This window comes from Streptopelia decaocto (genome assembly GCF_964273445.1).
Source record: "Streptopelia decaocto genome assembly, chromosome: 6".
In the NCBI taxonomy this organism is placed as follows: domain Eukaryota; kingdom Metazoa; phylum Chordata; class Aves; order Columbiformes; family Columbidae; genus Streptopelia; species Streptopelia decaocto.
Window position 1 is genome coordinate 28,064,243 of NC_138660.1, and position 14,246 is coordinate 28,078,488.

At 47.8% G+C, this 14,246-nt stretch overlaps 1 long non-coding RNA gene across 2 annotated transcripts; it reads left to right on the top strand.

The window, feature by feature from the left end:
* The first annotated feature begins 5,642 nt into the window (after positions 1 to 5,642).
* Positions 5,643 to 10,376, top strand: LOC309441442. Of its 2 annotated transcripts, none has more exons than XR_014184374.1 (3): positions 5,643 to 6,115; positions 9,276 to 9,469; positions 10,110 to 10,376. It is a non-coding gene; the product is annotated as an uncharacterized lncRNA (long non-coding RNA). The 2 variants fall into 2 exon arrangements; XR_014184375.1 differs by having other exon boundaries at positions 9,321 to 9,469; positions 10,110 to 10,363.
* The last annotated feature ends 3,870 nt before the right edge of the window (positions 10,377 to 14,246 follow it).

The window sequence follows — 14,246 nt, forward strand, 5'->3', positions numbered from 1 at the left end:
CGGGGCGCTGCCGCTGGGACACCGGGAAGAAACTGGAGCGTTCCCTCGGGAACCGGCTGGGCTGGCGGGACAGCGGGAGCGGCCAGAGGAGCCACAGGGAGGATCGAGGCTGGAACAGCTCTGCTGGGAGGAACGGCTGAGAGAGTCCTCAGCACTCGCACAACTCCTGGGAGAGCTTTCCATCAGATACTTCATGGTGAAGATTTCAAACACGATTTCATAAAGGAGGGGTTTTTCTTTCCCAGTTGTTTTCTATCATTTTTCAGTGTATACAAGAAGTGATAGCAGCATTCTATAATGAATATTGATCCAGGGGGTCTCCTGGAGACATCTGGACAGGCAGGAGAACAGTCCTGTGAGGCTGGACATTGTACAGATGACTTTGCCCCTCACCCCTTCCCAGTCCCACCTGTTCCCTCACCGGCCCCCTGGGACTTGGCCTCACCAAGCTGGAGCACAAGTGTGATGGGAGCGGCTGAGGGACCTGGGGGTTCAGCTGGAGAACAGGAGCTGAGGGGAGACCTTCTGATCTCTGAACTGCCTGAAAGGAGCTTGGAGCCAGGGGGGTCGGGCTCTGCTCCCCAGGAACAAGCGCCAGGAGCAGAGGAAACGGCCGCAAGTTGCGCCAGGGGAGGTTGAGGTTGGATGTGGGGAACAATTTCTTCCCCAAAGGGCTGTTGGGCATTGGAACAGGCTGCCCAGGGCAGTGCTGGAGTCACCATCCCTGGAGAGTTGGACAGACCCGAGATGAGGGTCTCAGGACACGGGTCAGTGCCGGGGGTGGGGAACGGTTGGACTCCACGATCTTAGAGGTGTTTTTCAACCAAAATGATTCTATCGCACAGTCTATCTTTGCATTGTAATAGTGCCTAAAGGTCACAGCCAGGGTTTCTGTTGTCTTGTCCTGGTATTTTTGAAAATGGGTAGAAGTCTGTCTCAAAGAATGTAATGAAAGCAAAAAAAAAAGAGCATGGGTAGAGTGAACCACAGGAAGGAGGGAGGGCCAAGTATGAAGGTGAATCTCAGCAAGAGCAAGTATTTACACATCACTAGTGATACGCATCACTTGCAGGCTGTAAATCGTTGACACTTTTTTTGTTAGTAATGGAAACGTTTCCTGTGTCCCACAGGATCCTTGTGTCACTGTTGTGAACTGCAGATGCATTTTTGGCATCAAAACAAAGGTGCATCTCAAAGCTGGGTGGGTCAGATTGAAATGGTTACCGGGTGTATATTGGTAGCATATGAAAGAAAAAGCCTTGCAGTGAACTTTACCATTGGGAGCTTCTGGCAGGTGTTGATCTGCGAGAAGCAGCCTCAGCAGAGGTGAGAAGCTTCTAAAAGATGGAAATAAGGAGAGTCAGAAGAGAGAGAAGATTCTGAGAGATCTTAAGAGTGAACATGAAATAACTGAATGCAAAAGCAAGTCTTAATGCTGCGTCTTGACTGAGCTGGAGTGTGGGAATCTGGGCTTTGGAAAGCTCAGAGTTTGCACAGGGTGGAAGACAAGAGTCAAAACAGCATAAAAGGAGAAGGGCTGGAGCTGACTTCTGCTGGGAAAAGCATTTTTGCCTCCCCTAGAAAAACAGGTGACTTCCAGAAACATGTTCAGTACCCGTTTTCTCAATCTGGAGGTGTCCTGGTGGAAGAAGCCTCAGCACCGCACTGACACACGCAGGGCAGGCGAGGCAGAGGAAGATGCGCTGTCTGTGTTACCGGCTCAGGCCACTGAACAGCGGCACTGACTGCGATAGAGAAAGCAGCGACCGAGGGGAGCTGGAAGGGGCCTTGGCTGCAGGTAACCGTGCCCTGGGCTGAGAGTGGCTGGCGCTGCGTCTAATGAACGTGACTGAGCATCTTCCTGTCTGTGTGCTGATCTTATTCAATTGTGGTGTTTCACAAGGGAGAGAGAAAGAGAAAGGACATGAAAAGTAAATGTTGTGCTATCTGCATTTCAAAATGGCCTTTCTGTTCTTTTCAAACAGGCTCGGAATTTCTCCTTTCGGAATCCGTGTCTTTGGAGATGCTGGAGGAGAAGAAGGAGGAGGACACCCAGGAGGAAGACGCGCGAGGAAGATGTGGAGTCTCTGCACGGCCTTCAGGAGAGTCTGAGGAACCAACTCCACAGAGCGTTCAAGAGGCAAGTCACTGGTGTACGGACCGTTCTGTGTGACGAGGGGATATTTTAGAGATGGAGGAGGTAAAAACAAACAGCTCATAAAGAACCCAAACCCCAGCCTCCCCAAACCAGGATTTTGTTGCAGTGCCGTTGAAAGAAATCCTTTCTAATTTAGCTGTTGCTGTGCTTAACGCTGTGGTAGTTAAAAGCCCTGAAATTTTAATTGTTCTAGCGCTGTGTGTGATGACCAAACATTATGTGGTTGCGGGGGGGGGGACCAGTATATGTATTTCTAAAGTTAATTGTTACCTCATTGTCTACTATTCTCTTGTCCTTTTCTCCTCCCTGCAAATCCAAACAGTGCTGAAAAGAAAGCTGTGAAGGAGGAGTCTGGTTTAATGGTGCCCACTTGACGCTGTAGCAGGGCTGTAAGAGGGCCATAAAATCCTTGTAGGATTTGGTGAAATCAGGTAGAATGAAGGTAGCATGAAAAAAAACAAGAGACCCATAGATAAGCTGAATTCTTGCAACACTTGCAACAATTATTTTCCTTTTAACCCAATGAAGAGAAGAAAAAAGAAGACAACACATTTTAGGCAGATTATTAAAGCCTGTATCTGCCTCAGCATACTCTAGATCACTTCAGTATTACACAGAAAACCTAAATGCACAGCCCAGCAGATCAGATCACTTCACCTGTGACAACACAGCTCAGTCTTGGTGTTGTAGCTCAAAGCGATGTTCTTGCTTTCATGTGCTCCCTCCTGTTCACAGCTGCAAGTTCCAACAGTCTCTGCACCAGCAGAGCTCCTGAGAGAACTGGTACTAACCCTTGCGTATCAAAATGTTCATGCAGCGGCTGTCAGTGCTGGGTGTTAGTGCCCCTTTTTCTGGCAGAGCACAATTCAGGATGGGGTGAAGAAGCAGAAGAAGGAGCTGTTTACGTGTCCCTCTGCGAAGATGCAGATCCAGCAAGCTGCCGACGAAGGAGGAGGATGGCTCCGGGTAAATAAAGCTGGCGCGGTGGCACTCAGGACGGCTGCTCATGGACTCTGACACCCGGCCCCCGGCTCCTCCAGACCGCGGCGCCAGCTGCGTGCTGGGCACCATGGGTGTCTGGGCAGGGGAAGGCAGGCGAGGCCAGTCCTGGGCGTCAGGGGAGGCTTTGCGCCAGCCCTGTCCCCTGGTGCTCTCACCAGCTCAGGGAGCACAGCAGCAGAGTGCAGGACTACCTGCGCCAGAGCCTGCCGAACCTGCAGAGCCCGCAGGAGCCCTTGTGTGAGGCGGCCGTCGTGTTCCTGGGTGAGCCACAGCCCTGCCGAGGGACCCCCCTGCCCCACGGCAGCTGCCAAATCTGCCGGGCAGCTGCAGAGCCCTGCCTGCCCCATGTGGGGCCCATGGGGATCCCTGCTGCCCTTTTGCACCCGGGCTCGCACATGGGCTCCCCGTGGGAGCTTTGCTGGGTCTCTCGCAGCCTTCTTGGTCTCCCCATTCGGGGCACTGCCCTGGCTCAGCCTTGCCCAGGGGCAGGAAGGTGCATGGCCAGGCCCACGGGGCTGGTGGCAGGAAGCTGGGTCTCTGGGCAGGCAGGCTAGCGGGCTGCGTGACGGGCTGTGTGTGCCTGGGGCTCATCGGGCACCAGCAGGCAGACGTGTGCCAGGAGAAGCTCCGGGTTGTCTACGAGGGTCAGTGAGGACAGTGGGGTGTCTGTGGGGGCTGGCAGGAAGGAGGAAACACCCCAACTCCTGCCCCAGGCCGGCAGGGCTCTGCTCCCTGCGCAGGTGAGGGTCAGTGTGGGCAGAGCAGAGAGAGACTTCAGGGGCACATTGGACATCGGTGGCCAGCGCCCTTGGGCTGATCCCGGCACCCCTGCCTCCCTCCTGGCCCTGGGGAGAGCTGGGGGGGCCGGAGTGACCCTGGCCAGAGATGCTCCAGACGTCACCACAGAACTGGGCTCTGACCTCGGCTCTGTTCCTTTCCGTCCCAGCCCTTCAAGACCAGGCAAACGACGACAGCCTCTCATTCTCTTCCCTGGCTGCTCAAACCCTGCTGATCCTGGAGTCTGCAGTGAAACAGCCTCCCTCTGGATTTTGCCTGCCAGCCCTGTTCTAGGAGCTCCAGAGGGTGTGGAGGAGGAGGAGGACCCCTGTCCTGGGAAACGGCTGACGATGCTGCTGGAGCTGTGTGTCCTTTTGATCCTTCTGGGTGACCGGCCCGGGCAGCACTTACTACCTCAGCAAGAAGAAACCCAAAAGGGAGGACAAATGCGACAGCTGCAGTGAGCGGGGTCACCACACCGAAGAACGCAAGCTCCCGTCGCAGCCCAGAAGGTGCCGTTTCTGCCGGCGCACCAGCCATATGGTTGTCGGCTGCCCCAAAGGAGCTCAGCAGTGCGGGGGACAAACACCGGGAGCCTGACTTTTGCAGTAACATTAAAAATCTGTTTACGGGGGAATGATACAGAGAATTAACAATTAACTAATTAACACTTAAAGAACTAGAGAGTTAACATTTACAGAGCTAACCCTTAACCCACATCACTATTGCCTAGCCTTGCTTAGCTCTGTGTAAATTATTGTATGAGAAACAGGACTTTACTGGCACCTTGCAAAGATAATAATCCTTGGTGCGTCCTTGGGTGAACTAGATTACAGAAACTTGGGCACAGGACAGGAGATACGCCAGTTTTAACCAACTCAGCAGTCTGAGACCCAACCAACTCATCACACTGGACCGAAGGTGGCCGTGTACAGAGAGGGGAACCCGCAATCGCGCAGAGCCCCTGTTGCCGCCAACTGCCTGGACCCGCACCACCCCCTTTATCACCTCGTTGTCCCGCCCTCCGCCCGCCCTCCGACCAATGGGCAAGCCGCCCGCCTCAGTCGCGCTGGCCAATCAGCGTCTCGTTGCTGCGGGCGAACGTCAGCGCTTTCCTCCCCTCAGCGACGCGGTGACCAATCAGCGCGTTTCTCCCCCATCGGAGAAACCCGCGCGGAGATTAGCCAATGGGCGGCTTCCGCACCCGGTGCTGGCAGCCAATCAGCAGGCGCCTCCTCCCTCCCTCGGTATAGAATCCGGACGGAGAAGAGGAGGAGGAGAAGACAAGATGGCGGAGGAGGGGGCGTGGCGTGGCGTGGCGTGGCGTGGCGTGGCGTGGCGTGGCGTGGCGTGGCGTGGCGTGGCGTGGCGTGGCGTGGCGTGGCGTGGCGTGGCGTGGCGTGGCGTGGCGGCGGTTCATGCGGTAGCAGCGGCGATTGAGGGGAGGGGCGAGGCGAGTTGGGGCTGGGCGGAAAAGCGGCGGCTCCTTCGGCGGTGCCTGCTGCTCAGGCAGCGGCAGCAACGGGATCGAAGGGGATGGGGCGGGGGGGGCGCGGAAAAGCGGCAGCTCCCTCGGCCGCAGCCAGGACGTGTCTTCACCGGCACCGGGGGCTGCGGGGCGGGTGTGGGGCCGGGGGCTCCGTGGGTCCTGCAGCGGTGGCTGTGGGGCGCGTTGGGGCGGCTGTGGCGTTACCTGTGTGGCGCTTATGGGGCTGTTCTAGGGGCTCTTAAGTGGCATGTCTGGAGCGGTTATGGGGCAGGTACAGGGCTGCTACGGCGGTACCTGTGGGGCAGCCATAGAAACTGGAAAACGCTAGAAACTGGCTGGAAGGATTATATTTTTATTGCATATTTGAATGCCTGGCCCTAAATGCAGGTTGAAGATGCTAAATAGGCAACACTCTTTTGAGGGGATTTAAATGTAGCATGTTTATTACTACTTGTTTATATAGCTTTTTTATAATTTCCATCCCATTATTCTCAGTGCCTTCTTCCTAGTATTCTTAATCGTGATTTCCACCAATGCAGACAAGAGCAACACCAACGAAATGTGGAAGAAAAGTCACTTTGGTAATACAGGAGTATTGACCTTGAGAAGACAGATGGATTTGAAACGCTTCTCATTTTGTTTTGCCGTGGGTATGGAATTTCTTGAGACAGTGCGGGAGCTGCTGCATGGTGAATGTCGTACTGGGGTGAATCTGTCTGAATTCTGAACCCATGCACTGTGAGCTGTGTGTATATGGGTATCCTTATGGTAAATAAAAGGGAATTCCCCATGTGGCATAAGGCATAAACACCTCAGAAGGGTCACAGGGCCTATATAAACACATGACATGCTGGCAAAATAATCCTGGTGTTTGAAGTATTGTTTCCATTTCGTTTACCTTCTTCATGCTTAGTTCTCAGGTATAATGAAATTCCTAAACAACAACTGTTCACTATGTGTACTCCATTGCTTCCTATTTGTGGCTCTATGACGGTTTCACCAGCTCACAACCGGGGTTTAACCATGTGTATCATGGGCTGACCCCTTGGTGTATTCGTCATGAGGGTACGGTACAGAAGCCTAAGGTTTCAAGGGATGGTTCTGTTTTTGTAAAGGCGTGAGTACCCAGGGCTTTTCAGCGACTTAGTGAAAACACAAAACATATTCAGTCATATAAATGACTCCTTTTGGTGCTTCAGGATAGGCCGTGGTTCACAGAGGAGCCTGGGTACTCTATCGTGTAAGGCACTGCTGAGTGTGCTAGCGCCAGTCCTACCAAATACTCTGTAGAAGTACCATGGGTTTTCGTTATGCTTTTTAAGTTTTGAGGATTTCTAGGAACTTTTGTTTGGGGGTTTTTGGTTTCGGTTGTTTTGAGTTTTGTTTTTTTTTTTTTTTGTGAGAATTATGACCAGAGTGCCTGTCACAGATGTTATCGTTCCAGTTTTATATTCCTTTTCTCAAGTTGAGCCTCAGTTTCTTAGGTTGATAAGTTTTCTTGAGAAGTACTCAGAACAGGTTCTTGACCTTTACTGTGCATGTTGCTTTGTCACAGGGCAGGAGCGATGCCTTCCCTCGCTGAGCACAGTCCAAAGCCTGGTTTTGTGTGAAACCAGATCCAGTCTGCCCTAGCATGGGGTGGAGCAGTGCAATATCCTCTATGGTGTTACAGGGGGACAGCCTGGCCGCTTGCAGCAGCTCTCTGCTGCTTTTCTCTCCACGAATCCTGATGTCTGTGCTTCAAATACTTCCCTGACCTATATACCAGACTAAAGCTTCCTGTTCTAATACTGATTTAAGACTTGATTATCAGCGGCTTATTTTTCTACATTATAATTCTCTTGACTATTTAGCGGTCCAGTGGGATATGCAGAGGGCCAAAGTCTGACCTTCCTGGCAGTCGAGATGAGGCTGGGGGGAAAGGCATGTGCTGAACATTGACGAGAAGAGGCAGAGCTTGAATTACAGCACATCACGCAGAGAATTTTGGTTCAGCAATCCAGTTGTCTGCTGTACTACTTGCCAAAACAGAAGAAACACAGCTCTTGCTCTCTTGCAAGCCGTCTCCTGTATTTGTTAGCTTACCTTAAAGCTTCACCCTATTTATAAGCTCTGACCCAGACTCCTCATTAACTGTTTCCAAAACACTAGAAAGTAGGAATTAGTTCCTGCTTTGTGTAGCTCTCTGATTAACAGCTGTGCCTCTTAGAGAAGAGACAAAATAGCCAGAGTGATTAAAAACTAGACCAGGCTCCCAAAGGAGTGCAGCCTGCTCAGAGGCCATTGCGTTCTTTGCTCAGATAGCATTTGCTGCAGCAGTCATGAGCTCTTGTGGAAGTCTGAGACGTCGTTTGTTAATACACTCTGCCTCTGTACGTGATCAGTCCTCCTTGTACGCTAATTAAAGGCTCATTAAAGGCTCATTATTTGTCGCTTTTCTCTGTGACGTTGAAGACCAGGAGTGTGTATCTTCCAGTGCTGCCGAGACTGCTCCCCCTTCACATGGAAATGGGGTCTAGGATCCACATGAGGCACGGTGACAATCACAGGAGCCGATAACTGTGCTTGCTCGTGTTTGCAGGTGGAGATGATGCACGAGCTAGCTGACCAGTCCTGCCTGTGAAAACAAGAAAGGCCCTTAGATCTTGTCATCTGTGCGCTGGCGTTTGAGATTCTCTTTTCCTTTTCATAAATATTCCAGCTTTAAGGAGGTGGTGGCGTGCTTGTCCAGACTGCACTTGGTAAGACAGAGCCACCTAATGGCAGTTCTGCCAGCTGCTGTCTCCTGAGGCTTAAACCTTTCCGCCTTTTCTGGTTAAGGGAGATTTTAAAATACTATAAGTAGTTTACCCTGTGTGCTTTCTTCAGTACTATTTAGGAAGGGAAAGTAATTTCTAATCCTCCCAGCCCAGCAGAATTTGAAAGCATGGGGAACATTGACAGTGTCTCACTATTCCCCTTCAACATATATTTTATATATAACTATTAACAAAATTCCCCACTGCTTACTAAAACTACATCTTCTGTAAGGCCAGAATTCATAATAGTCCCTTGGGTATAAGCAACATCAGCACCCAACTGTTAGTTTTTCTGGTAGGAAGCTCAGAGTGCAGGAGGATGTTCTTGTATGGCAAACGACTGCTCAAAATGTTTGATGTATGTGCATATGGGGGGAAAAAAAAGTGCCTTTATATTTAATTACCAAGTTTGTATTCCCTTATCTAGATTATTCTAGACAGTTTTTGTAATCATCAGAGAATTTACTTCTCACTCTACGAAAAGTAGGCTATGCAACAAAACTGGATCACTTCTTTTCAGCAAACAGAAAATCTTGAGCAGTTTAGTCCCTGCCCTAGAATAAAACCTGTATAGTTCACTTCTGCTCGCATGTGCATATACACTTAGATCTGTGGAAGGCTGGAGGAATTAACAAGGATTCTGAAGCAATATAGGGAATTTTAAAAAATAAATTCCTAACCCTCAGCTTGCCTGTTACCTGGAATTTGGTACCGCTTCCAGAGATTTGACTGAAAGAGGCAGGCTCCAAACTGAAAAATGGTTTATTTGGGATGGCTTAAGGTAACTGGGATCAAATTATTAAGAATGTTATTACCAGTTAATGTGAGGGGGTACCTTGATGACTGTAGGGCTGTGCTCCTGCCTGCCTGAATAAGTGAATGTACCTATATGGAGGTCCTTGTGTCACTGGTTTAATTACAATTGAACTTGCAGTTGGTAAATCTCTTTGGTGTCTCTCTCTTCAAAAGCCATCTTACTGTCTTATATTTATTCCTTTAAAAAAAAAAAAAAAAAAGCTCCTTTATTTTTTTCTTTATTTCTACAAGACAGACAGAGTTTTTTTCTGGCCGCTTATTTTAGCATTACCCATTTAAGATGCTCGTGGGGAGGATGTTGCCGAGAAACCCTGGGTGGAAGTGCTAGTTTGAAGCTCTCTGCCAGTCGCAGTCCTGGGGTTTGAGATGGGAAGTTTCAAGCTATGCCAGACCCACACTCTCTTCTGACCTCTGCCAGTTTGGTTTGTGGTAAGTAGGTCAGAACAGCCGTGCCGTGTCTCTACTCCCTGCTCTTCGTGTGGTGAGGCAGCAGAAGCAAGGAACGGACTATTTTTTGCATGATTCTCCCAAATGACTCCCTGTAATTAGACCGTGTTGGCTTAGGCTGAAGGAGAAAGAGAATCTTGCAAGCCAGTTTGGAAAGTTTTTATTGTTTCTGTATGGGTAGCATGTGTTTTTCCTTAGCATCACGTTTCCATTCTGTGAGTCTGCATGCCCTGACTTACCAGAGTGATCGTGCAGCCTATGAAATGCTCCCTGGGGGCAGCGTTTACTCACTCCTGTTTCCTTCCAGGGAAATGAATTCCCTTTTTAGTAAGCATTATTCCTGGAGTTGGAAGTATTGGGGAAGAGGAGTTTGTGGGTGGGCCCTTTAATATTCCCTGACTCTGCAAAATGTCTTTGTGCCACGTGTGTAAAAGATGGTACTTGTGTTCTTGCTCAGAAGGGCACACTGGAAAATACCTCGGAAATGTATGACCTGGCAGCGAGGCACCGTGGTATTTGCCCTTTGTAATGTCATGATGAATAGCACAGGACGATGATGCAAAGCTGAAGTCTATCTTTCTGCCAAGGCTTTTCCCTAAACTAATGTTTTTGTTGTTCCCAGTACAAGCAGTTGCTATGGATCCTGCACAGTCACCTGTCACTTCAGACGGAGGGGCGTGATTGTCCATAGTTCTAGAGGTGATGATGCCAACATCGTGAACTGTCCAATGCTAACTTCTTTTGTTCATTTGCTTGCCTTAGGAGCTGAATGAAGCTCATTTCCATAATAAAACATCTATTTGAATCAGGCAGAGGGCACCAATCACTGTCTTTGACTTCAGATTTCAAAAATATCGAACTCTGGATGAATGGATGTGCACATGACTCTTTCATTACTTTGTATTAAAATGCAGGTGGTTTTAATTTAGACCAAAATAAGCTTTGCTGTACCTGAGAGATAACTTTAGCCTTGTGTGTTTCTGGAGTGAGCCTGTAGTTAATTCATGCTGATGCTAGGAAAAGGTATGCAAGCACTGAAGCAGCTTAACCAAAAATAAGTAACGTAGTTTGCTGGTTCGATAACCACTGTCCTTTTCCACCACAGTGAAGAATCATCTTATGAACCTTTGATGTTTGATGGTCACAATGTCAAAAGCCTCATGGCATAAGTAACGCAGATGACTTAGCTTTCCCATAGCACTTTCTCACTTACCAGCATACACTTATTATAGGGGAATATTATTTTGGATATTATTTTCAAGTTTATCTCTGTAGGCTTATCTCTGCTGATCAGTGTGTGAAAATTAAGAAGCCAGTTAAAGGGAAATTGGTTCATTGTTCTCTTCCCATACCAGCCGCTTTGAAGTTCTTTATGTTGCTTCTCTTACACGAAGCTGTAGATGCCCAGAAAACAGAAGCACAATCATCTGCTTTATTGAGTGACCTGTCACAAATGGCAGATAATTGCTAGTGGCCTTGTTACCATGAACTAAATGGTTTTATACCTGAGCAATGGTGATAATTTATTTATAGAAAACATATTTAATTCAGAGAAAATTAATTTTAAAAAATCTGCTTTTTTGTTTTGTTCCAAGTGACTTATAGCTGTAGACATTTACAAAAGTGTTTATAAATGGCTACAAACTAATACTTTTCTCACAAAATTTAGTAAGGATAATCTGACTTTGATCTTGGAGATTTTTTGTAATCACTAAAGTTGAAAGGGATTATTTCTTCCTTCTGTGTGAATAATATTAGAAACAGTTTCATAAAGCAATGCAACTGTTTAGAAAAGGAAATGCTGTGTCATTGCAGAAATCATGGGCAAAATGTAAGTTGGCAGACAGCTCTCGCTGCAGGTTGAAATGTGGCAAGGTCACTATGTCCTTCCTGCCTAATACTTGCTGAAAGAATGATTCCTGGAGTCCTTGATTGTGGTTAGAAACATGAACCTTCTTATCTGAAAACCAAAATGTGTCAGTGTGATACCTTTACATTATGTTTGGGGATTAGATCTTGATGAAAAGGGAGAAAGAGCTGAAGACTCATCTTAATAAAAAGCTTTCATTTACTTTCTTCTCCCAGATATTTGGTGAAATACATTTCTAAAATGTGCCTTTACCTAAAACTCATCTCCTCGTAATAATGTGTTATAAATAAGTTTTAAAAACTCCAACGCTGGCGAGGAGAATAGGCTTGAGCCAAGTGTTTTTTGCTTTCTCTGGGTTTATGTGGAAGAAATATATCTATTGCTGTGGATCCATATGCCTGACAGCAGTTCATAAACGTTTTCTAGGAATCCTCTCCAGAACTGTGTGTTGCACACTGGTCCTGCTGTATTCTCGAAACCGCCCAAGTACAGGAAATAAAATGTACTTCACCAGTCTCTGGATGTTCATGAGGAATAATGATTTTAGACCAGTGCGTTCCATCCCCAGCCAGAGAGCAGCTCTAGAGATGGGCTCGGTGATCTGGGAGCACATGGTGCCTCTTTAAAATCCCTTCTCGGAGAAGAATGATGCTTAAAATAGACCCCTTTTCTGTAGCGCCATGTGTAAGCTATTATCAATCAAAACTCTTCCAAACCCATTGTTCAGCGCTCTGTAAAGGGATCCTTCTCAAACAGCAGAGGAAATATGCTCCCAAAGGAGGAGTTTTAAAAGCCAGAGAAAGGTTTAGAGGGACAAGCAAACCCTCAGGTCTCTATCACTGTTGCTGCTGCATTTTTTTCTTCACAGTTGTGGTAACAGTGTTTGTTTCCATCTTAGAAGCTGGCTGCAGAGGAAGCAATTTTGAAGGTATCAGGTAGCTTAGAGTGCTCTCTTACGGTGTATTGCATAACCATCGCTTATCTCTTCTTGGCAAAACTTGCAGTGCAAACACACTGTTACCCTCCTCAGCGTTAGGGAAGTTCCTTTTCCCCAGGTTTCCTGTAGCAGAGACTCAGGCATGGATTCCAGAAATTCTTCTGAAATAAATGATTTACCAAGGCCCAGCACAGAGCAGCTCGAGCTGGTGCCTCCTGAGGAGGGACCCTCAGCAGCACAAACCTGGGGCAATGACGCCCCCCAGTCCAAGCCCCCAGCACCGAGCGGCACTTGGAGCCAGTTGCAAAATGCACGTCTGGGTTCCCCCTGTTCTCCATTGCATCTCTGCATTGTTGTCAGGTGGGCCGGCAAGTAAAGTTCTGACATTCAGTTGTTATTTTGCACCCACAGCTGGAGAAAACAAGTTCTTGGTAATGGCCAAAACATTCTTTTGTTCCGTCTTCTGTTCTGTCTCCTGTTGGACCTGTTCTGGCCCTTCACTTATCTCCAGGGCCACAGCTACCGGGTCTTCCAGCCCGGAGCCTCTGAGGCCTTTTTACTTAATGAAGCAGAAAGTTCAGAGGTTCACAGCTTGCAGAAGTTATGCTGAGCACACTGACTTATGCTGAGTGAGTTCTATATACATATAAGCAGTTTCTAAACAAGTTCTATGAGAAGCAGTACAGCCAAGTTGCAGGTCTAGACTTCAGAAAAAACCCACATGTTTCAGACCAGCATTCCGTCTTTCTGCTTTCAATTGTGGCTTTTTTGAAGGTACATAAACCTCCAATATGTTAAATTAGTGTCCTTTAAAGCACCAGGGGCAGTCTGCTTGGCAAGGCCATGTCCCGAATGGGGCCTCTGATCACACCTTCCAGGTAAATGCAAGATTTTGGATGTATTTTGCATTTAATTTCGTGGCTAAATGACATTTTTTTTGCTAGGGACTCTAGGGCTTCTAGGAACTTTCTCTCAACAGTGTGGGTTGTCCAACATGTATTTATTCTTCAGTATGAGCTCTGTCCATGTTGTACATAGTGTAAACCAATGAAGAACAGCAGACAGGGTTTCTCTGCACCAAATAGTATGTGCTTAACCCTCAGACTCTACAGGGCTGGACTGTGCTAGAAAATCCGGTGTGTGTGCTGCTTTCTTGGGAGAGCAACAGGGATGAAAAGGTTTGGCTTTTAGCTGCAAGACATGCAATTGGTCATTACACAGTTCTTGGTCACTGAATGAAGCTGGTGTTAACCTTGCAAATTTTTCAGATGTACTCGAAAATCCAATTTTTTCCACCTAACTTTAAGTCCCAAACCTATCTGGGTGCTCTTAGAAGTCTCAGTGGATACCTAAACAGCTTTATATGTCTGAGCCCCTGATCTTTGGATAGAAGCGGCAAGGGCATGCGCTTCTGTATTCGAGGATCCTGGGCTTAGTCTTGAAATGATGTGATCTAGGGCTTTGTGTTGTTCTTGTGAAGTGACTAATGGCTTGAGACCTTTTTATTTTTTGTAAAAGTTCATATATTGAGAATTGCTATGCCAGTTTTCTGTGCTTTGATATTGTGTTTGGTTGAGACACTGAGTGAAGGTGTAAGTTTTATAAATAGTATGTCAGCTCTAAAATGCCACACGTAGCTCTCCAGGATGTATTTTCTGTAACTGCTCAGCAAGAAATGCCGTTGAGACTGGCCTGGTTTATGAAGTGATCTCTGTATATCGACTCGCTTAGTCCTTTCTGTTCTTGATAGCTGGTGACTGACGTTAGTTGTCTAATGACCATGGATGTCTAATGACCATCCAGGAGATATGTCTCACCCAAGATGAAGGAGAAAGAGCAGTGTGAGAGGCTTTGTCTGAAATAATGTACCAAAAAGCTTCTGGCTGAATTCTGCCATACTTCCAATGCAGTGTCCTGGAATGCACTAAAAACTGATTCCACTGCAGCTGGGA